At 40.3% G+C, this 22,277-nt stretch overlaps 12 non-coding genes across 12 annotated transcripts; all 12 read left to right on the forward strand.

Annotated features, from left to right (window-relative positions):
• Positions 1-1,660: 1,660 nt before the first annotated feature.
• Positions 1,661-1,733, forward strand: TRNAR-ACG (transfer RNA arginine (anticodon ACG)). Its single transcript has one exon. It is a non-coding gene; the product is annotated as a tRNA-Arg (tRNA).
• A 478-nt stretch (positions 1,734-2,211) lies between these two features.
• Positions 2,212-2,284, forward strand: TRNAR-ACG (transfer RNA arginine (anticodon ACG)). Its single transcript has one exon. It is a non-coding gene; the product is annotated as a tRNA-Arg (tRNA).
• A 2,125-nt stretch (positions 2,285-4,409) lies between these two features.
• Positions 4,410-4,482, forward strand: TRNAR-ACG (transfer RNA arginine (anticodon ACG)). Its single transcript has one exon. It is a non-coding gene; the product is annotated as a tRNA-Arg (tRNA).
• Positions 4,483-4,960: 478 nt separating this feature from the next.
• Positions 4,961-5,033, forward strand: TRNAR-ACG (transfer RNA arginine (anticodon ACG)). The gene has a single exon. It is a non-coding gene; the product is annotated as a tRNA-Arg (tRNA).
• Positions 5,034-9,356: 4,323 nt separating this feature from the next.
• Positions 9,357-9,429, forward strand: TRNAR-ACG (transfer RNA arginine (anticodon ACG)). Its single transcript has one exon. It is a non-coding gene; the product is annotated as a tRNA-Arg (tRNA).
• Positions 9,430-11,009: 1,580 nt separating this feature from the next.
• Positions 11,010-11,082, forward strand: TRNAR-ACG (transfer RNA arginine (anticodon ACG)). The gene has a single exon. It is a non-coding gene; the product is annotated as a tRNA-Arg (tRNA).
• Positions 11,083-11,560: 478 nt separating this feature from the next.
• On the forward strand, positions 11,561-11,633 carry TRNAR-ACG (transfer RNA arginine (anticodon ACG)). Its single transcript has one exon. It is a non-coding gene; the product is annotated as a tRNA-Arg (tRNA).
• Positions 11,634-12,111: 478 nt separating this feature from the next.
• Positions 12,112-12,184, forward strand: TRNAR-ACG (transfer RNA arginine (anticodon ACG)). Its single transcript has one exon. It is a non-coding gene; the product is annotated as a tRNA-Arg (tRNA).
• A 1,023-nt stretch (positions 12,185-13,207) lies between these two features.
• Positions 13,208-13,280, forward strand: TRNAR-ACG (transfer RNA arginine (anticodon ACG)). The gene has a single exon. It is a non-coding gene; the product is annotated as a tRNA-Arg (tRNA).
• Positions 13,281-13,758: 478 nt separating this feature from the next.
• On the forward strand, positions 13,759-13,831 carry TRNAR-ACG (transfer RNA arginine (anticodon ACG)). The gene has a single exon. It is a non-coding gene; the product is annotated as a tRNA-Arg (tRNA).
• A 478-nt stretch (positions 13,832-14,309) lies between these two features.
• On the forward strand, positions 14,310-14,382 carry TRNAR-ACG (transfer RNA arginine (anticodon ACG)). The gene has a single exon. It is a non-coding gene; the product is annotated as a tRNA-Arg (tRNA).
• A 4,880-nt stretch (positions 14,383-19,262) lies between these two features.
• Positions 19,263-19,335, forward strand: TRNAR-ACG (transfer RNA arginine (anticodon ACG)). The gene has a single exon. It is a non-coding gene; the product is annotated as a tRNA-Arg (tRNA).
• Positions 19,336-22,277: the final 2,942 nt, after the last annotated feature.

Raw genomic sequence — 22,277 nt, forward strand, 5'->3', positions numbered from 1 at the left:
TGCTTCTGGGCCAGTGGTGCAATGGACAACGCGTCTGACTACGAATCAGAAGATTGTAGGTTCGACTCCTACCTGGCTCGTACATGTTGCCTTTATCGTATAGTGGTTAGTACTCGGCGTTGTGGCCGCAGCAACCCCGGTCCGAATCCGGGTCACAGCAGTAACCGTTTGCCTACTTATTTTTAATGATATTTACCCAAGGTTTAAGAATATTCATGGATTTTCAGGAAATACACAACACATTTTATCTACAGCTTGTTCTCTTTGTTCTAGATGGCAAAAATCTGGAAATATGTAATTTAGCCTGTTCCGAAAATGTGTTGTGGAAAAAAGTAAAAACTTCACAAGAGTTCTCAATCACATGAAAATATTTCGTTATTAGCTGGTTTCCATTTGATTTGCCTCACATGATTTCCGGATTCCATGAAAATATTTCCCCTCTATCTGGTTCCGACTTGCTTTGCAATACATGAAAGGAACTTATGGCAATCGGATCCTTGTGTAAGTTTTGAGGTGATCCAGAAATGTGATGCATAAGCAACAATACTCATTGCATCTGGGCCAGTGGCGCAATGGACAACACGTCTAACTACGAATCAGAAAATTGTAGGTTTGACTCCTACCTGGCTCGTACATGTTACCGTGATCGTATAGTGGTTAGTACTCTGCGTTGTGGCCGTAGCAACCCCGGTCCGAATCCAGGTCACGGCAGTAACCGTTTGCTTACTTATTTTTAATGATATTTACCCAAGGTTTAAGATTATTCATGGATTTTCAGGAAATACACAACACATTTTATCTACGGCTTGTTCTCTTTGTTCTAGATGGCAAAAATCTGGAAATATGTGATTTAGCCTGTTCCAAAAATGTGTTGTGGAAAAAAGTAAAAACTTCACAAGAGTTCTCAATCACATGAAAATATTTCGTTATTAGCTGGTTTCCATTTGATTTGCCTCACATGATTTCCGGATTCCATGAAAATATTTCCCCTCTATCTGGTTCCGACTTGCTTTGCAATACATGAAAGGAACTTATGGCAATCGGATCCTTGTGTAAGTTTTGAGGTGATCCAGAAATGTGATGCATAAGCAACAATACTCATTGCATCTGGGCCAGTGGCGCAATGGACAACACGTCTAACTACGAATCAGAAAATTGTAGGTTTGACTCCTACCTGGCTCGTACATGTTACCGTGATCGTATAGTGGTTAGTACTCTGCGCTGTGGCCGTAGCAACCCCGGTCCGAATCCAGGTCATGGCAGTAACCGTTTGCTTACTTATTTTTAATGATATTTACCCAAGGTTTAAGATTATTCATGGATTTTCAGGAAATACACAACACATTTTATCTACGGCTTGTTCTCTTTGTTCTAGATGGCAAAAATCTGGAAATATGTGATTTAGCCTGTTCCAAAAATGTGTTGTGGAAAAAAGTAAAAACTTCACAAGAGTTCTCAATCACATGAAAATATTTCGTTATTAGCTGGTTTCCATTTGATTTGCCTCACATGATTTCCGGATTCCATGAAAATATTTCCCCTCTATCTGGTTCCGACTTGCTTTGCAATACATGAAAGGAACTTATGGCAATCGGATCCTTGTGTAAGTTTTGAGGTGATGCAGAAATGTGATGCATAAGCAACAATACTCGTTGCATCTGGGCCAGTGGCGCAATGGACAACGCGTCTGACTACGAATCAGAAGATTGTAGGTTCGACTCCTACCTGGCTCGTACATGTTGCTGTGATCGTGTTGTGGTTAGTACTCTGCGTTGTGGCCGCAGCAACCACGGTCCGAATCCGGGTCACGGCATTAACCCTTTGCTTACTTATTTTTAATGATATTTACCCAATGTTTAAGAATATTCATGGATTTTCAGGAAATACACAACACATTTTATCTATGGCTTGTTCTCTTTGTTCTAGATGGCAAAAATCTGGAAATATGTGATTTAGCCTGTTCCGAAAATGTGTTGTGGAAAAAAGTAAAAACTTCACAAGAGTTCTCAATCACATGAAAATATTTCGTTATTAGCTGGTTTCCATTTGATTTGCCTCACATGATTTCCGGATTCCATGAAAATATTTCCCCTCTATCTGGTTCTGACTTGCTTTGCAATACATGAAAGGAACTTATGGCAATCAAATCCTTGTGTAAGTTTTGAGGTGATCCAGAAATGTGATGCATAAGCAACAATACTCGTTGCATCTGGGCCAGTGGCGCAATGGACAACGCGTCTGACTACGAATCAGAAGATTGTAGGTTCGACTCCTACCTGGCTCGTACATGTTGCCGTGATCGTATAGTGGTTAGTACTCTGCGTTGTGGCCGCAGCAACCCCAATCCGGGTCATGGCAGTAACCCTTTGCTTACTTATTTTTAATGATATTTACCCGAGGTTTAAGAATATTCATGGATTTTCAGGAAATACACAACACATTTTATCTACGGCTTGTTCTCTTTGTTCTAGATGGCAAAAATCTGGAAATATGTGATTTAGCCTGTTCCGAAAATGTGTTGTGGAAAAAAGTAAAAACTTCACAAGAGTTCTCAATCACATGAAAATATTTCGTTATTAGCTGGTTTCCATTTGATTTGCCTCACATGATTTCCGGATTCCATGAAAATATTTCCCCTCTATCTGGTTCCGACTTGCTTTGCAATACATGAAAGGAACTTATGGCAATTGGATCCTTGTGTAAGTTTTGAGGTGATCCAGAAATGTGATGCATAAGCAACAATACTTGTTGCATCTGGGCCAGTGGCGCAATGGACAACGCGTCTGACTACGAAACAGAAGATTGTATGTTTGACTCCTACCTGGCTCGTACATGTTGCCTTTATCGTATAGTGGTTAGTACTCGGTGTTGTGGCCGCAGCAACCCCGGTCCGAATCCGGGTCACAGCAGTAACCGTTTGCCTACTTATTTTTAATGATATTTACCCAAGGTTTAAGAATATTCATGGATTTTCAGGAAATACACAACACATTTTATCTACAGCTTGTTCTCTTTGTTCTAGATGGCAAAAATCTGGAAATATGTGATTTAGCCTGTTCCGAAAATGTGTTGTGGAAAAAAGTAAAAACTTCACAAGAGTTCTCAATCACATGAAAATATTTCGTTATTAGCTGGCTTCCATTTGATTTGCCTCACATGATTTCCGGATTCCATGAAAATATTTCCCCTCTATCTGGTTCCGACTTGCTTTGCAATACATGAAAGGAACTTATGGCAATCGGATCCTTGTGTAAGTTTTGAGGTGATCCAGAAATGTGATGCATAAGCAACAATACTCATTGCATCTGGGCCAGTGGCGCAATGGACAACACGTCCAACTACGAATCAGAAAATTGTAGGTTTGACTCCTACCTGGCTCGTACATGTTACCGTGATCGTATAGTGGTTAGTACTCTGCGTTGTGGCCGTAGCAACCCCGGTCCGAATCCAGGTCACGGCAGTAACCGTTTGCTTACTTATTTTTAATGATATTTACCCAAGGTTTAAGATTATTCATGGATTTTCAGGAAATACACAACACATTTTATCTACGGCTTGTTCTCTTTGTTCTAGATGGCAAAAATCTGGAAATATGTGATTTAGCCTGTTCCAAAAATGTGTTGTGGAAAAAAGTAAAAACTTCACAAGAGTTCTCAATCACATGAAAATATTTCGTTATTAGCTGGTTTCCATTTGATTTGCCTCACATGATTTCCGGATTCCATGAAAATATTTCCCCTCTATCTGGTTCCGACTTGCTTTGCAATACATGAAAGGAACTTATGGCAATCGGATCCTTGTGTAAGTTTTGAGGTGATGCAGAAATGTGATGCATAAGCAACAATACTCGTTGCGTCTGGGCCAGTGGCGCAATGGACACCGCGTCTGACTACGAATCAGAAGATTGTAGGTTCGACTCCTACCTGGCTCGTACATGTTGCCTTTATCGTATAGTGGTTAGTACTCGGCGTTGTGGCCGCAGCAACCCCGGTCCGAATCCGGGTCACAGCAGTAACCGTTTGCCTACTTATTTTTAATGATATTTACCCAAGGTTTAAGAATATTCATGGATTTTCAGGAAATACACAACACATTTTATCTACAGCTTGTTCTCTTTGTTCTAGATGGCAAAAATCTGGAAATATGTGATTTAGCCTGTTCCAAAAATGTGTTGTGGAAAAAAGTAAAAACTTCACAAGAGTTCTCAATCACATGAAAATATTTCGTTATTAGCTGGTTTCCATTTGATTTGCCTCACATGATTTCCGGATTCCATGAAAATATTTCCCCTCTATCTGGTTCCGACTTGCTTTGCAATACATGAAAGGAACTTATGGCAATCGGATCCTTGTGTAAGTTTTGAGGTGATGCAGAAATGTGATGCATAAGCAACAATACTCGTTGCGTCTGGGCCAGTGGCGCAATGGACAACGCGTCTGACTACGAATCAGAAGATTGTAGGTTCGACTCCTACCTGGCTCGTACATGTTGCCTTTATCGTATAGTGGTTAGTACTCGGCGTTGTGGCCGCAGCAACCCCGGTCCGAATCCGGGTCACAGCAGTAACCGTTTGCCTACTTATTTTTAATGATATTTACCCAAGGTTTAAGAATATTCATGGATTTTCAGGAAATACACAACACATTTTATCTACAGCTTGTTCTCTTTGTTCTAGATGGCAAAAATCTGGAAATATGTGATTTAGCCTGTTCCAAAAATGTGTTGTGGAAAAAAGTAAAAACTTCACAAGAGTTCTCAATCACATGAAAATATTTCGTTATTAGCTGGTTTCCATTTGATTTGCCTCACATGATTTCCGGATTCCATGAAAATATTTCCCCTCTATCTGGTTCCGACTTGCTTTGCAATACATGAAAGGAACTTATGGCAATCGGATCCTTGTGTAAGTTTTGAGGTGATGCAGAAATGTGATGCATAAGCAACAATACTCGTTGCATCTGGGCCAGTGGCGCAATGGACAACGCGTCTGACTACGAATCAGAAGATTGTAGGTTCGACTCCTACCTGGCTCGTACATGTTGCCTTTATCGTATAGTGGTTAGTACTCGGCGTTGTGGCCGCAGCAACTCCGGTCCGAATCCGGGTCACAGCAGTAACCGTTTGCCTACTTATTTTTAATGATATTTACCCAAGGTTTAAGAATATTCATGGATTTTCAGGAAATACACAACACATTTTATCTACAGCTTGTTCTCTTTGTTCTAGATGGCAAAAATCTGGAAATATGTGATTTAGCCTGTTCCGAAAATGTGTTGTGGAAAAAAGTAAAAACTTCACAAGAGTTCTCAATCACATGAAAATATTTCGTTATTAGCTGGTTTCCATTTGATTTGCCTCACATGATTTCCGGATTCCATGAAAATATTTCCCCTCTATCTGGTTCCGACTTGCTTTGCAATACATGAAAGGAACTTATGGCAATCGGATCCTTGTGTAAGTTTTGAGGTGATCCAGAAATGTGATGCATAAGCAACAATACTCATTGCATCTGGGCCAGTGGCGCAATGGACAACACGTCTAACTACGAATCAGAAAATTGTAGGTTTGACTCCTACCTGGCTCGTACATGTTACCGTGATCGTATAGTGGTTAGTACTCTGCGCTGTGGCCGTAGCAACCCCGGTCCGAATCCAGGTCACGGCAGTAACCGTTTGCTTACTTATTTTTAATGATATTTACCCAAGGTTTAAGATTATTCATGGATTTTCAGGAAATACACAACACATTTTATCTACGGCTTGTTCTCTTTGTTCTAGATGGCAAAAATCTGGAAATATGTGATTTAGCCTGTTCCAAAAATGTGTTGTGGAAAAAAGTAAAAACTTCACAAGAGTTCTCAATCACATGAAAATATTTCGTTATTAGCTGGTTTCCATTTGATTTGCCTCACATGATTTCCGGATTCCATGAAAATATTTCCCCTCTATCTGGTTCCGACTTGCTTTGCAATACATGAAAGGAACTTATGGCAATCGGATCCTTGTGTAAGTTTTGAGGTGATGCAGAAATGTGATGCATAAGCAACAATACTCGTTGCATCTGGGCCAGTGGCGCAATGGACAACACGTCTGACTACGAATCAGAAGATTGTAGGTTCGACTCCTACCTGGCTCGTACATGTTGCCTTTATCGTATAGTGGTTAGTACTCTGCGTTGTGGCCGCAGCAACCCCGGTCCGAATCCGTGTCACAGCAGTAACCGTTTGCCTACTTATTTTTAATGATATTTACCCAAGGTTTAAGAATATTCATGGATTTTCAGGAAATACACAACACATTTTATCTACAGCTTGTTCTCTTTGTTCTAGATGGCAAAAATCTGGAAATATGTGATTTAGCCTGTTCCGAAAATGTGTTGTGGAAAAAAGTAAAAACTTCACAAGAGTTCTCAATCACATGAAAATATTTCGTTATTAGCTGGTTTCCATTTGATTTGCCTCACATGATTTCCGGATTCCATGAAAATATTTCCCCTCTATCTGGTTCCGACTTGCTTTGCAATACATGAAAGGAACTTATGGCAATCGGATCCTTGTGTAAGTTTTGAGGTGATCCAGAAATGTGATGCATAAGCAACAATACTCGTTGCATCTGGGCCAGTGGCGCAATGGACAACGCGTCTGACTACGAATCAGAAGATTGTAGGTTTGACTCCTACCTGGCTTGTACATGTTGCTGTGATCGTGTTGTGGTTAGTACTCTGCGTTGTGGCCGCAGCAACCACGGTCCGAATCCGGGTCACGGCAGTAACCCTTTGCTTACTTATTTTTAATGATATTTACCCAATGTTTAAGAATATTCATGGATTTTCAGGAAATACACAACACATTTTATCTATGGCTTGTTCTCTTTGTTCTAGATGGCAAAAATCTGGAAATATGTGATTTAGCCTGTTCCGAAAATGTGTTGTGGAAAAAAGTAAAAACTTCACAAGAGTTCTCAATCACATGAAAATATTTCGTTATTAGCTGGTTTCCATTTGATTTGCCTCACATGATTTCCGGATTCCATGAAAATATTTCCCCTCTATCTGGTTCTGACTTGCTTTGCAATACATGAAAGGAACTTATGGCAATCAAATCCTTGTGTAAGTTTTGAGGTGATCCAGAAATGTGATGCATAAGCAACAATACTCGTTGCATCTGGGCCAGTGGCGCAATGGACAACACGTCTGACTACGAATCAGAAGATTGTAGGTTCGACTCCTACCTGGCTCGTACATGTTGCCGTGATCGTATAGTGGTTAGTACTCTGCGTTGTGGCCGCAGCAACCCCAATCCGGGTCACGGCAGTAACCCTTTGCTTACTTAATTTTAATGATATTTACCCAAGGTTTAAGAATATTCATGGATTTTCAGGAAATACACAACACATTTTATCTACGGCTTGTTCTCTTTGTTCTAGATGGCAAAAATCTGGAAATATGTGATTTAGCCTGTTCCGAAAATGTGTTGTGGAAAAAAGTAAAAACTTCACAAGAGTTCTCAATCACATGAAAATATTTCGTTATTAGCTGGTTTCCATTTGATTTGCCTCACATGATTTCCGGATTCCATGAAAATATTTCCCCTCTATCTGGTTCCGACTTGCTTTGCAATACATGAAAGGAACTTATGGCTATCGGATCCTTGTGTAAGTTTTGAGGTGATCCAGAAATGTGATGCATAAGCAACAATACTCGTTGCATCTGGGCCAGTGGCGCAATGGACAACGCGTCTGACTACGAAACAGAAGATTGTATGTTTGACTCCTACCTGGCTCGTACATGTTGCCGTGATCGTACAGTGGTTAATACTCTGCGTTGTGGCCGCAGCAACCCCGGTCCGAATCCGTGTCACGGCAGTAACCCTTTACTTACTTATTTTTAATGATATTTACCCAAGGTTTAAGAATATTTATGGATTTTCAGGAAATACACAACACATTTTATCTACGGCTTGTTCTCTTTGTTCTAGATGGCAAAAATCTGGAAATATGTGATTTAGACTGTTCCGAAAATGTGTTGTGGAAAAAAGTAAAAACTTCACAAGAGTTCTCAATCACATGAAAATATTTCGTTATTAGCTGGTTTCCATTTGATTTGCCTCACATGATTTCCGGATTCCATGAAAATATTTCCCCTCTATCTGGTTCTGACTTGCTTTGCAATACATGAAAGGAACTTATGGCAATCGGATCCTTGTGTAAGTTTTGAGGTGATCCAGAATTGTGATGCATAAGCAACAATACTCGTTGCATCTGGGCCAGTGGCGCAATGGACAACACGTCTGACTACGAATCAGAAGATTGTAGGTTCGACTCCTACCTGGCTCGTACATGTTGCCGTGATCGTATAGTGGTTAGTACTCTGCGTTGTGGCCGCAGCAACCCCAATCCGGGTCACGGCAGTAACCCTTTGCTTACTTAATTTTAATGATATTTACCCAAGGTTTAAGAATATTCATGGATTTTCAGGAAATACACAACACATTTTATCTACGGCTTGTTCTCTTTGTTCTAGATGGCAAAAATCTGGAAATATGTGATTTAGCCTGTTCCGAAAATGTGTTGTGGAAAAAAGTAAAAACTTCACAAGAGTTCTCAATCACATGAAAATATTTCGTTATTAGCTGGTTTCCATTTGATTTGCCTCACATGATTTCCGGATTCCATGAAAATATTTCCCCTCTATCTGGTTCCGACTTGCTTTGCAATACATGAAAGGAACTTATGGCAATCGGATCCTTGTGTAAGTTTTGAGGTGATCCAGAAATGTGATGCATAAGCAACAATACTCGTTGCATCTGGGCCAGTGGCGCAATGGACAACGCGTCTGACTACGAAACAGAAGATTGTATGTTTGACTCCTACCTGGCTCGTACATGTTGCCGTGATCGTACAGTGGTTAATACTCTGCGTTGTGGCCGCAGCAACCCCGGTCCGAATCCGTGTCACGGCAGTAACCCTTTACTTACTTATTTTTAATGATATTTACCCAAGGTTTAAGAATATTTATGGATTTTCAGGAAATACACAACACATTTTATCTACGGCTTGTTCTCTTTGTTCTAGATGGCAAAAATCTGGAAATATGTGATTTAGACTGTTCCGAAAATGTGTTGTGGAAAAAAGTAAAAACTTCACAAGAGTTCTCAATCACATGAAAATATTTCGTTATTAGCTGGTTTCCATTTGATTTGCCTCACATGATTTCCGGATTCCATGAAAATATTTCCCCTCTATCTGGTTCTGACTTGCTTTGCAATACATGAAAGGAACTTATGGCAATCGGATCCTTGTGTAAGTTTTGAGGTGATCCAGAATTGTGATGCATAAGCAACAATACTCGTTGCATCTGGGCCAGTGGCGCAATGGACAACGCGTCTGACTACGAATCAGAAGATTGTAGGTTCGACTCCTACCTGGCTCGTACATGTTGCTGTGATCGTATAGTGGTTAGTACTCTGCGTTGTGGCCGCAGCAACCCCGGTCCGAATCCGTGTCACGGCAGTCACCCTTTGCTTACTTATTTTTAATGATATTTACCCAAGGTTTAAGAATATTCATGGATTTTCAGGAAATACACAACACATTTTATCTACGGCTTGTTCTCTTTGTTCTAGATGGCAAAAATCTGGAAATATGTGATTTAGCCTGTTCCGAAAATGTGTTGTGGAAAAAAGTAAAAACTTCACAAGAGTTCTCAATCACATGAAAATATTTCGTTATTAGCTGGTTTCCATTTGATTTGCCTCACATGATTTCCGGATTCCATGAAAATATTTCCCCTCTATCTGGTTCCGACTTGCTTTGCAATACATGAAAGGAACTTATGGCAATCGGATCCTTGTGTAAGTTTTGAGGTGATCCAGAAATGTGATGCATAAGCAACAATACTCGTTGCATCTGGGCCAGTGGCGCAATGGACAACGCATCTGACTACGAATCAGAAGATTGTAGGTTCGACTCCTACCTGGCTCGTACATGTTGCCGTGATCGTATAGTGGTTAGTACTCTGCGTTGTGGATGCAGCAACCCCGGTCCGAATCCGTGTCACGGCAGTAACCCTTTACTTACTTATTTTTAATGATATTTACCCAAGGTTTAAGAATATTCATGGATTTTCAGGAAATACACAACACATTTTATCTACAGCTTGTTCTCTTTGTTCTAGATGGCAAAAATCTGGAAATATGTGATTTAGCCTGTTCCGAAAATGTGTTGTGGAAAAAAGTAAAAACTTCACAAGAGTTCTCAATCACATGAAAATATTTCGTTATTAGCTGGTTTCCATTTGATTTGCCTCACATGATTTCCGGATTCCATGAAAATATTTCCCCTCTATCTGGTTCCGACTTGCTTTGCAATACATGAAAGGAACTTATGGCAATCGGATCCTTGTGTAAGTTTTGAGGTGATCCAGAAATGTGATGCATAAGCAACAATACTCATTGCATCTGGGCCAGTGGCGCAATGGACAACACGTCTAACTACGAATCAGAAAATTGTAGGTTTGACTCCTACCTGGCTCGTACATGTTACCGTGATCGTATAGTGGTTAGTACTCTGCGCTGTGGCCGTAGCAACCCCGGTCCGAATCCAGGTCACGGCAGTAACCGTTTGCTTACTTATTTTTAATGATATTTACCCAAGGTTTAAGATTATTCATGGATTTTCAGGAAATACACAACACATTTTATCTACGGCTTGTTCTCTTTGTTCTAGATGGCAAAAATCTGGAAATATGTGATTTAGCCTGTTCCAAAAATGTGTTGTGGAAAAAAGTAAAAACTTCACAAGAGTTCTCAATCACATGAAAATATTTCGTTATTAGCTGGTTTCCATTTGATTTGCCTCACATGATTTCCGGATTCCATGAAAATATTTCCCCTCTATCTGGTTCCGACTTGCTTTGCAATACATGAAAGGAACTTATGGCAATCGGATCCTTGTGTAAGTTTTGAGGTGATGCAGAAATGTGATGCATAAGCAACAATACTCGTTGCATCTGGGCCAGTGGCGCAATGGACAACGCGTCTGACTACGAATCAGAAGATTGTAGGTTCGACTCCTACCTGGCTCGTACATGCTGCCTTTATCGTATAGTGGTTAGTACTCTGCGTTGTGGCCGCAGCAACCCCGGTCCGAATCCGTGTCACAGCAGTAACCGTTTGCCTACTTATTTTTAATGATATTTACCCAAGGTTTAAGAATATTCATGGATTTTCAGGAAATACACAACACATTTTATCTACAGCTTGTTCTCTTTGTTCTAGATGGCAAAAATCTGGAAATATGTGATTTAGCCTGTTCCGAAAATGTGTTGTGGAAAAAAGTAAAAACTTCACAAGAGTTCTCAATCACATGAAAATATTTCGTTATTAGCTGGTTTCCATTTGATTTGCCTCACATGATTTCCGGATTCCATGAAAATATTTCCCCTCTATCTGGTTCTGACTTGCTTTGCAATACATGAAAGGAACTTATGGCAATCAAATCCTTGTGTAAGTTTTGAGGTGATCCAGAAATGTGATGCATAAGCAACAATACTCGTTGCATCTGGGCCAGTGGCGCAATGGACAACGCGTCTGACTACGAATCAGAAGATTGTAGGTTCGACTCCTACCTGGCTCGTACATGTTGCCGTGATCGTATAGTGGTTAGTACTCTGCGTTGTGGCCGCAGCAACCACGGTCCGAATCCGGGTCACGGCAGTAACCCTTTGCTTACTTATTTTTAATGATATTTACCCAATGTTTAAGAATATTCATGGATTTTCAGGAAATACACAACACATTTTATCTATGGCTTGTTCTCTTTGTTCTAGATGGCAAAAATCTGGAAATATGTGATTTAGCCTGTTCCGAAAATGTGTTGTGGAAAAAAGTAAAAACTTCACAAGAGTTCTCAATCACATGAAAATATTTCGTTATTAGCTGGTTTCCATTTGATTTGCCTCACATGATTTCCGGATTCCATGAAAATATTTCCCCTCTATCTGGTTCTGACTTGCTTTGCAATACATGAAAGGAACTTATGGCAATCAAATCCTTGTGTAAGTTTTGAGGTGATCCAGAAATGTGATGCATAAGCAACAATACTCGTTGCATCTGGGCCAGTGGCGCAATGGACAACGCGTCTGACTACGAATCAGAAGATTGTAGGTTCGACTCCTACCTGGCTCGTACATGTTGCCGTGATCGTATAGTGGTTAGTACTCTGCGTTGTGGCCGCAGCAACCCCAATCCGGGTCACGGCAGTAACCCTTTGCTTACTTATTTTTAATGATATTTACCCAAGGTTTAAGAATATTCATGGATTTTCAGGAAATACACAACACATTTTATCTACGGCTTGTTCTCTTTGTTCTAGATGGCAAAAATCTGGAAATATGTGATTTAGCCTGTTCCGAAAATGTGTTGTGGAAAAAAGTAAAAACTTCACAAGAGTTCTCAATCACATGAAAATATTTCGTTATTAGCTGGTTTCCATTTGATTTGCCTCACATGATTTCCGGATTCCATGAAAATATTTCCCCTCTATCTGGTTCCGACTTGCTTTGCAATACATGAAAGGAACTTATGGCAATCGGATCCTTGTGTAAGTTTTGAGGTGATCCAGAAATGTGATGCATAAGCAACAATACTCGTTGCATCTGGGCCAGTGGCGCAATGGACAACGCGTCTGACTACGAATCAGAAGATTGTAGGTTTGACTCCTACCTGGCTCGTACATGTTGCTGTGATCGTGTTGTGGTTAGTACTCTGCGTTGTGGCCGCAGTAACCACGGTCCGAATCCGGGTCACGGCAGTAACCCTTTGCTTACTTATTTTTAATGATATTTACCCAATGTTTAAGAATATTCATGGATTTTCAGGAAATACACAACACATTTTATCTATGGCTTGTTCTCTTTGTTCTAGATGGCAAAAATCTGGAAATATGTGATTTAGCCTGTTCCGAAAATGTGTTGTGGAAAAAAGTAAAAACTTCACAAGAGTTCTCAATCACATGAAAATATTTCGTTATTAGCTGGTTTCCATTTGATTTGCCTCACATGATTTCCGGATTCCATGAAAATATTTCCCCTCTATCTGGTTCTGACTTGCTTTGCAATACATGAAAGGAACTTATGGCAATCAAATCCTTGTGTAAGTTTTGAGGTGATCCAGAAATGTGATGCATAAGCAACAATACTCGTTGCATCTGGGCCAGTGGCGCAATGGACAACGCGTCTGACTACGAATCAGAAGATTGTAGGTTCGACTCCTACCTGGCTCGTACATGTTGCCGTGATCGTACAGTGGTTAATACTCTGCGTTGTGGCCGCAGCAACCCCGATCCGAATCCGTGTCACGGCAGTAACCCTTTACTTACTTATTTTTAATGATATTTACCCAATGTTTAAGAATATTTATGGATTTTCAGGAAATACACAACACATTTTATCTACGGCTTGTTCTCTTTGTTCTAGATGGCAAAAATCTGGAAATATGTGATTTAGACTGTTCCGAAAATGTGTTGTGGAAAAAAGTAAAAACTTCACAAGAGTTCTCAATCACATGAAAATATTTCGTTATTAGCTGGTTTCCATTTGATTTGCCTCACATGATTTCCGGATTCCATGAAAATATTTCCCCTCTATCTGGTTCTGACTTGCTTTGCAATACATGAAAGGAACTTATGGCAATCGGATCCTTGTGTAAGTTTTGAGGTGATGCAGAAATGTGATGCATAAGCAACAATACTCGTTGCATCTGGGCCAGTGGCGCAATGGACAACGCGTCTGACTACGAATCAGAAGATTGTAGGTTCGACTCCTACCTGGCTCGTACATGTTGCCTTTATCGTATAGTGGTTAGTACTCTGCGTTGTGGCCGCAGCAACCCCGGTCCGAATCCGTGTCACAGCAGTAACCGTTTGCCTACTTATTTTTAATGATATTTACCCAAGGTTTAAGAATATTCATGGATTTTCAGGAAATACACAACACATTTTATCTACAGCTTGTTCTCTTTGTTCTAGATGGCAAAAATCTGGAAATATGTGATTTAGCCTGTTCCGAAAATGTGTTGTGGAAAAAAGTAAAAACTTCACAAGAGTTCTCAATCACATGAAAATATTTCGTTATTAGCTGGTTTCCATTTGATTTGCCTCACATGATTTCCGGATTCCATGAAAATATTTCCCCTCTATCTGGTTCCGACTTGCTTTGCAATACATGAAAGGAACTTATGGCAATCGGATCCTTGTGTAAGTTTTGAGGTGATCCAGAAATGTGATGCATAAGCAACAATACTCGTTGCATCTGGGCCAGTGGCGCAATGGACAACGCGTCTGACTACGAATCAGAAGATTGTAGGTTCGACTCCTACCTGGCTCGTACATGTTGCCGTGATCGTATAGCGGTTAGTACTCTGCGTTGTGGCCGCAGCAACCCCAATCCGGGTCACGGCAGTAACCCTTTGCTTACTTATTTTTAATGATATTTACCCAAGGTTTAAGAATATTTATGGATTTTCAGGAAATACACAACACATTTTATCTACGGCTTGTTCTCTTTGTTCTAGATGGCAAAAATCTGGAAATATGTGATTTAGACTGTTCCGAAAATGTGTTGTGGAAAAAAGTAAAAACTTCACAAGAGTTCTCAATCACATGAAAATATTTCGTTATTAGCTGGTTTCCATTTGATTTGCCTCACATGATTTCCGGATTCCATGAAAATATTTCCCCTCTATCTGGTTCTGACTTGCTTTGCAATACATGAAAGGAACTTATGGCAATCGGATCCTTGTGTAAGTTTTGAGGTGATCCAGAAATGTGATGCATAAGCAACAATACTCGTTGCATCTGGGCCAGTGGCGCAATGGACAACACGTCTGACTACGAATCAGAAGATTGTAGGTTCGACTCCTACCTGGCTCGTACATGTTGCCGTGATCGTATAGTGGTTAGTACTCTGCGTTGTGGATGCAGCAACCCCGGTCCGAATCCGGGTCACGGCAGTAACCCTTTGCTGACTTATTTTTAATGATATTTACCCAAGGTTTAAGAATATTCATGGATTTTCAGGAAATACACAACACATTTTATCTACGGCTTGTTCTCTTTGTTCTAGATGGCAAAAATCTGGAAATATGTGATTTAGCCTGTTCCGAAAATGTGTTGTGGAAAAAAGTAAAAACTTCACAAGAGTTCTCAATCACATGAAAATATTTCGTTATTAGCTGGTTTCCATTTGATTTGCCTCACATGATTTCCGGATTCCATGAAAATATTTCCCCTCTATCTGGTTCTGACTTGCTTTGCAATACATGAAAGGAACTTATGGCAATCGGATCCTTGTGTAAGTTTTGAGGTGATCCAGAAATGTGATGCATAAGCAACAATACTCGTTGCATCTGGGCCAGTGGTGCAATGGACAACACGTCTGACTACGAATCAGAAGATTGTAGGTTTGACTCCTACCTGGCTCGTACATGTTGCCGTGATCGTATAGTGGTTAGTACTCTGCGTTGTGGCCGCAGCAACCCCGGTCCGAATCTGGGTCACGGCAGTAACCCTTTGCTTACTTATTTTTAATGATATTTACCCAAGGTTTAAGAATATTCATGGATTTTCAGGAAATACACAACACATTTTATCTACGGCTTGTTCTCTTTGTTCTAGATGGCAAAAATCTGGAAATATGTGATTTAGCCTGTTCCGAAAATGTGTTGTGGAAAAAAGTTAAAACTTCACAAGAGTTCTCAATCACATGAAAATATTTCGTTATTAGCTGGTTTCCATTTGATTTGCCTCACATGATTTCCGGATTCCATGAAAATATTTCCCCTCTATCTGGTTCCGACTTGCTTTGCAATACATGAAAGGAACTTATGGCAATCGGATCCTTGTGTAAGTTTTGAGGTGATCCAGAAATGTGATGCATAAGCAACAATACTCATTGCATCTGGGCCAGTAGCGCAATGGACAACGCGTCTGACTACGAATCAGAAGATTGTAGGTTCGACTCCTACCTGGCTTGTACATGTTGCCGTGATCGTATAGTGGTTAGTACTCTGCGTTGTGGCCGCAGCAACCCCGTTCCGAATCCGGGTCACAGCAGTAACCCTTTGCTTACTTATTTTTAATGATATTTACCCAAGGTTTAAGAATATTCATGGATTTTCAGGAAATACACAACACATTTTATCTACGGCTTGTTCTCTTTGTTCTAGATGGCAAAAATCTGGAAATATGTGATTTAGCCTGTTCCGAAAATGTGTTGTGGAAAAAAGTAAAAACTTCACAAGAGTTCTCAATCACATGAAAATATTTCGTTATTAGCTGGTTTCCATTTGATTTGCCTCACATGATTTCCGGATTCCATGAAAATATTTCCCCTCTATCTGGTTCCGACTTGCTTTGCAATACATGAAAGGAACTTATGGCAATCGGATCCTTGTGTAAGTTTTGAGGTGATCCAGAAATGTGATGCATAAGCAACAATACTCGTTGCATCTGGGCCAGTGGCGCAATGGACAATGCGTTTGACTAAGAATCAGAAGATTGTAGGTTCGACTCCTACCTGGCTCGTACATGTTGCCGCGATCGTATAGTGGTTAGTACTCTGCGTTGTGGCCGCAGCAACTCCGGTCAGAATCCGGGTCACGGCAGTAACCCTTTGCTTACTTATTTTTAATGATATTTACCCAAGGTTTAAGAATATTTATGGATTTTCAGGAAATACACAACACATTTTATCTACGGCTTGTTCTCTTTGTTCTAGATGGCAAAAATCTGGAAATATGTGATTTAGCCTGTTCCGAAAATGTGTTGTGGAAAAAAGTAAAAACTTCACAAGAGTTCTCAATCACATGAAAATATTTCGTTATTAGCTGGTTTCCATTTGATTTGCCTCACATGATTTCCGGATTCCATGAAAATATTTCCCCTCTATCTGGTTCCGACTTGCTTTGCAATACATGAAAGGAACTTATGGCAATCGGATCCTTGTGTAAGTTTTGAGGTGATCCAGAAATGTGATGCATAAGCAACAATACTCATTGCATCTGGGCCAGTGGCGCAATGGACAATGCGTTTGACTACGAATCAGAAGATTGTAGGTTCGACTCCTACCTGGCTCGTACATGTTGCCGCGATCGTATAGTGGTTAGTACTCTGCGTTGTGGCCGCAGCAACTCCGGTCCGAATCCGGGTCACGGCAGTAACCCTTTGCTTACTTATTTTTAATGATATTTACCCAAGGTTTAAGAATATTCATGGATTTTCAGGAAATACACAACACATTTTATCTACGGCTTGTTCTCTTTGTTCTAGATGGCAAAAATCTGGAAATATGTGATTTAGCCTGTTCCGAAAATGTGTTGTGGAAAAAAGTAAAAACTTCACAAGAGTTCTCAATCACATGAAAATATTTCGTTATTAGCTGGTTTCCATTTGATTTGCCTCACATGATTTCCGGATTCCATGAAAATATTTCCCCTCTATCTGGTTCCGACTTGCTTTGCAATACATGAAAGGAACTTATGGCAATCGGATCCTTGTGTAAGTTTTGAGGTGATCCAGAAATGTGATGCATAAGCAACAATACTCGTTGCATCTGGGCCAGTGGCGCAATGGACAACGCGTCTGACTACGAATCAGAAGATTGTAGATTTGACTCCTACCTGGCTCGTACATGTTGCTGTGATCGTATAGTGGTTAGTACTCTGCGTTGTGGCCGCAGCAACCCCGGTCCGAATCCGGGTCACGGCAGTAACCCTTTGCTTACTTATTTTTAATGATATTTACCCAAGGTTTAAGAATATTCATGGATTTTCAGGAAATACACAACACATTTTATCTACGGCTTGTTCTCTTTGTTCTAGATGGCAAAAATCTGGAAATATGTGATTTAGCCTGTTCCGAAAATGTGTTGTGGAAAAAAGTAAAAACTTCACAAGAGTTCTCAATCACATGAAAATATTTCGTTATTAGCTGGTTTCCATTTGATTTGCCTCACATGATTTCCGGATTCCATGAAAATATTTCCCCTCTATCTGGTTCCGACTTGCTTTGCAATACATGAAAGGAACTTATGGCAATCGGATCCTTGTGTAAGTTTTGAGGTGATCCAGAAATGTGATGCATAAGCAACAATACTCGTTGCATCTGGGCCAGTGGCGCAATGGACAACGCGTCTGACTACGAATTAGAAGATTGTAGGTTCGACTCCTACCTGGCTCGTACATGTTGCTGTGATCGTATAGTGGTTAGTACTCTGCGTTGTGGCCGCAGCAACCCCGGTCCGAATCTGGGTCACGGCAGTCACCCTTTGCTTACTTATTTTTAATGATATTTACCCAAGGTTTAAGAATATTCATGGATTTTCAGGAAATACACAACACATTTTATCTACGGCTTGTTCTCTTTGTTCTAGATGGCAAAAATCTGGAAATATGTGATTTAGCCTGTTCCGAAAATGTGTTGTGGAAAAAAGTAAAAACTTCACAACAGTTCTCAATCACATGAAAATATTTCGTTATTAGCTGGTTTCCATTTGATTTGCCTCACATGATTTCCGGATTCCATGAAAATATTTCCCCTCTATCTGGTTCCGACTTGCATTGCAATACATGAAAGGAACTTATGGCAATCGGATCCTTGTGTAAGTTTTGAGGTGATCCAGAAATGTGATACATAAGCAACAATACTCGTTGCATCTGGGCCAGTGGCGCAATGGACAACGCGTCTGACTACGAATCAGAAGATTGTAGATTTGACTCCTACCTGGCTCGTACATGTTGCTGTGATCGTATAGTGGTTAGTACTCTGCGTTGTGGCCGCAGCAACCCCGGTCCGAATCCGGGTCACGGCAGTAACCCTTTGCTTACTTATTTTTAATGATATTTACCCAAGGTTTAAGAATATTCATGGATTTTCAGGAAATACACAACACATTTTATCTACGGCTTGTTCTCTTTGTTCTAGATGGCAAAAATCTGGAAATATGTGATTTAGCCTGTTCCGAAAATGTGTTGTGGAAAAAAGTAAAAACTTCACAAGAGTTCTCAATCACATGAAAATATTTCGTTATTAGCTGGCTTCCATTTGATTTGCCTCACATGATTTCCGGATTCCATGAAAATATTTCCCCTCTATCTGGTTCTGACTTGCTTTGCAATACATGAAAGGAACTTATGGCAATCGGATCCTTGTGTAAGTTTTGAGGTGATCCAGAAATGTGATGCATAAGCAACAATACTCGTTGCATCTGGGCCAGTGGCGCAATGGACAACGCGTCTGACTACGAATCAGAAGATTGTAGGTTCGACTCCTACCTGGCTCGTACATGTTGCTGTGATCGTATAGTGGTTAGTACTCTGCGTTGTGGCCGCAGCAACCCAGGTCCGAATCTGGGTCACGGCAGTCACCCTTTGCTTACTTATTTTTAATGATATTTACCCAAGGTTTAAGAATATTCATGGATTTTCAGGAAATACACAACACATTTTATCTACGGCTTGTTCTCTTTGTTCTAGATGGCAAAAATCTGGAAATATGTGATTTAGCCTGTTCCGAAAATGTGTTGTGGAAAAAAGTAAAAACTTCACAAGAGTTCTCAATCACATGAAAATATTTCGTTATTAGCTGGTTTCCATTTGATTTGCCTCACATGATTTCCGGATTCCATGAAAATATTTCCCCTCTATCTGGTTCCGACTTGCTTTGCAATACATGAAAGGAACTTATGGCAATCGGATCCTTGTGTAAGTTTTGAGGTGATCCAGAAATGTGATGCATAAGCAACAATACTTGTTGCATCTGGGCCAGTGGCGCAATGGACAATGCGTTTGACTAAGAATCAGAAGATTGTAGGTTCGACTCCTACCTGGCTTGTACATGTTGCCGCGATCGTATAGAGGTTAGTACTCTGCGTTGTGGCTGCAGCAATCCGCGTCATGGCAGTAACCCTTTGCTTAATTATTTTTAATGATATTTACCCAAGGTTTAAGAATATTCATGGATTTTCAGGAAATACACAACACATTTTATCTACGGCTTGTTCTCTTTGTTCTAGATGGCAAAAATCTGGAAATATGTGATTTAGCCTGTTCCGAAAATGTGTTGTGGAAAAAAGTAAAAACTTCACAAGAGTTCTCAATCACATGAAAATATTTCGTTATTAGCTGGTTTCCATTTGATTTGCCTCACATGATTTCCGGATTCCATGAAAATATTTCCCCTCTATCTGGTTCCGACTTGCTTTGCAATACATGAAAGGAACTTATGGCAATCGGATCCTTGTGTAAGTTTTGAGGTGATCCAGAAATGTGATGCATAAGCAACAATACTCGTTGCATCTGGGCCAGTGGCGCAATGGACAACGCATCTGACTACGAATCAGAAGATTGTAGATTTGACTCCTACCTGGCTCGTACATGTTGCTGTGATCGTATAGTGGTTAGTACTCTGCGTTGTGGCCGCAGCAACCCCGGTCAGAATCCGGGTCACGGCAGTAACCCTTTGCTTACTTATTTTTAATGATATTTACCCAAGGTTTAAGAATATTCATGGATTTTCAGGAAATACACAACACATTTTATCTACGGCTTGTTCTCTTTGTTCTAGATGGCAAAAATCTGGAAATATGTGATTTAGCCTGTTCCGAAAATGTGTTGTGGAAAAAAGTAAAAACTTCACAAGAGTTCTCAATCACATGAAAATATTTCGTTATTAGCTGGCTTCCATTTGATTTGCCTCACATGATTTCCGGATTCCATGAAAATATTTCCCCTCTATCTGGTTCTGACTTGCTTTGCAATACATGAAAGGAACTTATGGCAATCGGATCCTTGTGTAAGTTTTGAGGTGATCCAGAAATGTGATGCATAAGCAACAATACTCGTTGCATCTGGGCCAGTGGCGCAATGGACAACGCGTCTGACTACGAATCAGAAGATTGTAGGTTCGACTCGTACCTGGCTCGTACATGTTGCTGTGATCGTATAGTGGTTAGTACTCTGCGTTGTGGCCGCAGCAACCCAGGTCCGAATCTGGGTCACGGCAGTCACCCTTTGCTTACTTATTTTTAATGATATTTACCCAAGGTTTAAGAATATTCATGGATTTTCAGGAAATACACAACACATTTTATCTACGGCTTGTTCTCTTTGTTCTAGATGGCAAAAATCTGGAAATATGTGATTTAGCCTGTTCCGAAAATGTGTTGTGGAAAAAAGTAAAAACTTCACAAGAGTTCTCAATCACATGAAAATATTTCGTTATTAGCTGGTTTCCATTTGATTTGCCTCACATGATTTCCGGATTCCATGAAAATATTTCCCCTCTATCTGGTTCCGACTTGCTTTGCAATACATGAAAGGAACTTATGGCAATCGGATCCTTGTGTAAGTTTTGAGGTGATCCAGAAATGTGATGCATAAGCAACAATACTCGTTGCATCTGGGCCAGTGGCGCAATGGACAATCCGTTTGACTAAGAATCCGAAGATTGTAGGTTCGACTCCTACCTGGCTTGTACATGTTGCCGCGATCGTATAGAGGTTAGTACTCTGCGTTGTGGCTGCAGCAATCCGGGTCATGGCAGTAACCCTTTGCTTAATTATTTTTAATGATATTTACCCAAGGTTTAAGAATATTCATGGATTTTCAGGAAATACACAACACATTTTATCTACGGCTTGTTCTCTTTGTTCTAGATGGCAAAAATCTGGAAATATGTGATTTAGCCTGTTCCGAAAATGTGTTGTGGAAAAAAGTAAAAACTTCACAAGAGTTCTCAATCACATGAAAATATTTCGTTATTAGCTGGTTTCCATTTGATTTGCCTCACATGATTTCCGGATTCCATGAAAATATTTCCCCTCTATCTGGTTCCGACTTGCTTTGCAATACATGAAAGGAACTTATGGCAATCGGATCCTTGTGTAAGTTTTGAGGTGATCCAGAAATGTGATGCATAAGCAACAATACTCGTTGCATCTGGGCCAGTGGCGCAATGGACAATGCGTTTGACTAAGAATCAGAAGATTGTAGGTTCGACTCCTACCTGGCTCGTACATGTTGCCGCGATCGTATAGTGGTTAGTACTCTGCGTTGTGGCCGCAGCAACTCCGGTCAGAATCCGGGTCACGGCAGTAACCCTTTGCTTACTTATTTTTAATGATATTTACCCAAGGTTTAAGAATATTTATGGATTTTCAGGAAATACACAACACATTTTATCTACGGCTTGTTCTCTTTGTTCTAGATGGCAAAAATCTGGAAA

Source organism: Rhinoderma darwinii, chromosome 3 (assembly GCF_050947455.1).
Source record: "Rhinoderma darwinii isolate aRhiDar2 chromosome 3, aRhiDar2.hap1, whole genome shotgun sequence".
Taxonomy (NCBI): Eukaryota; Metazoa; Chordata; class Amphibia; order Anura; family Rhinodermatidae; genus Rhinoderma; species Rhinoderma darwinii.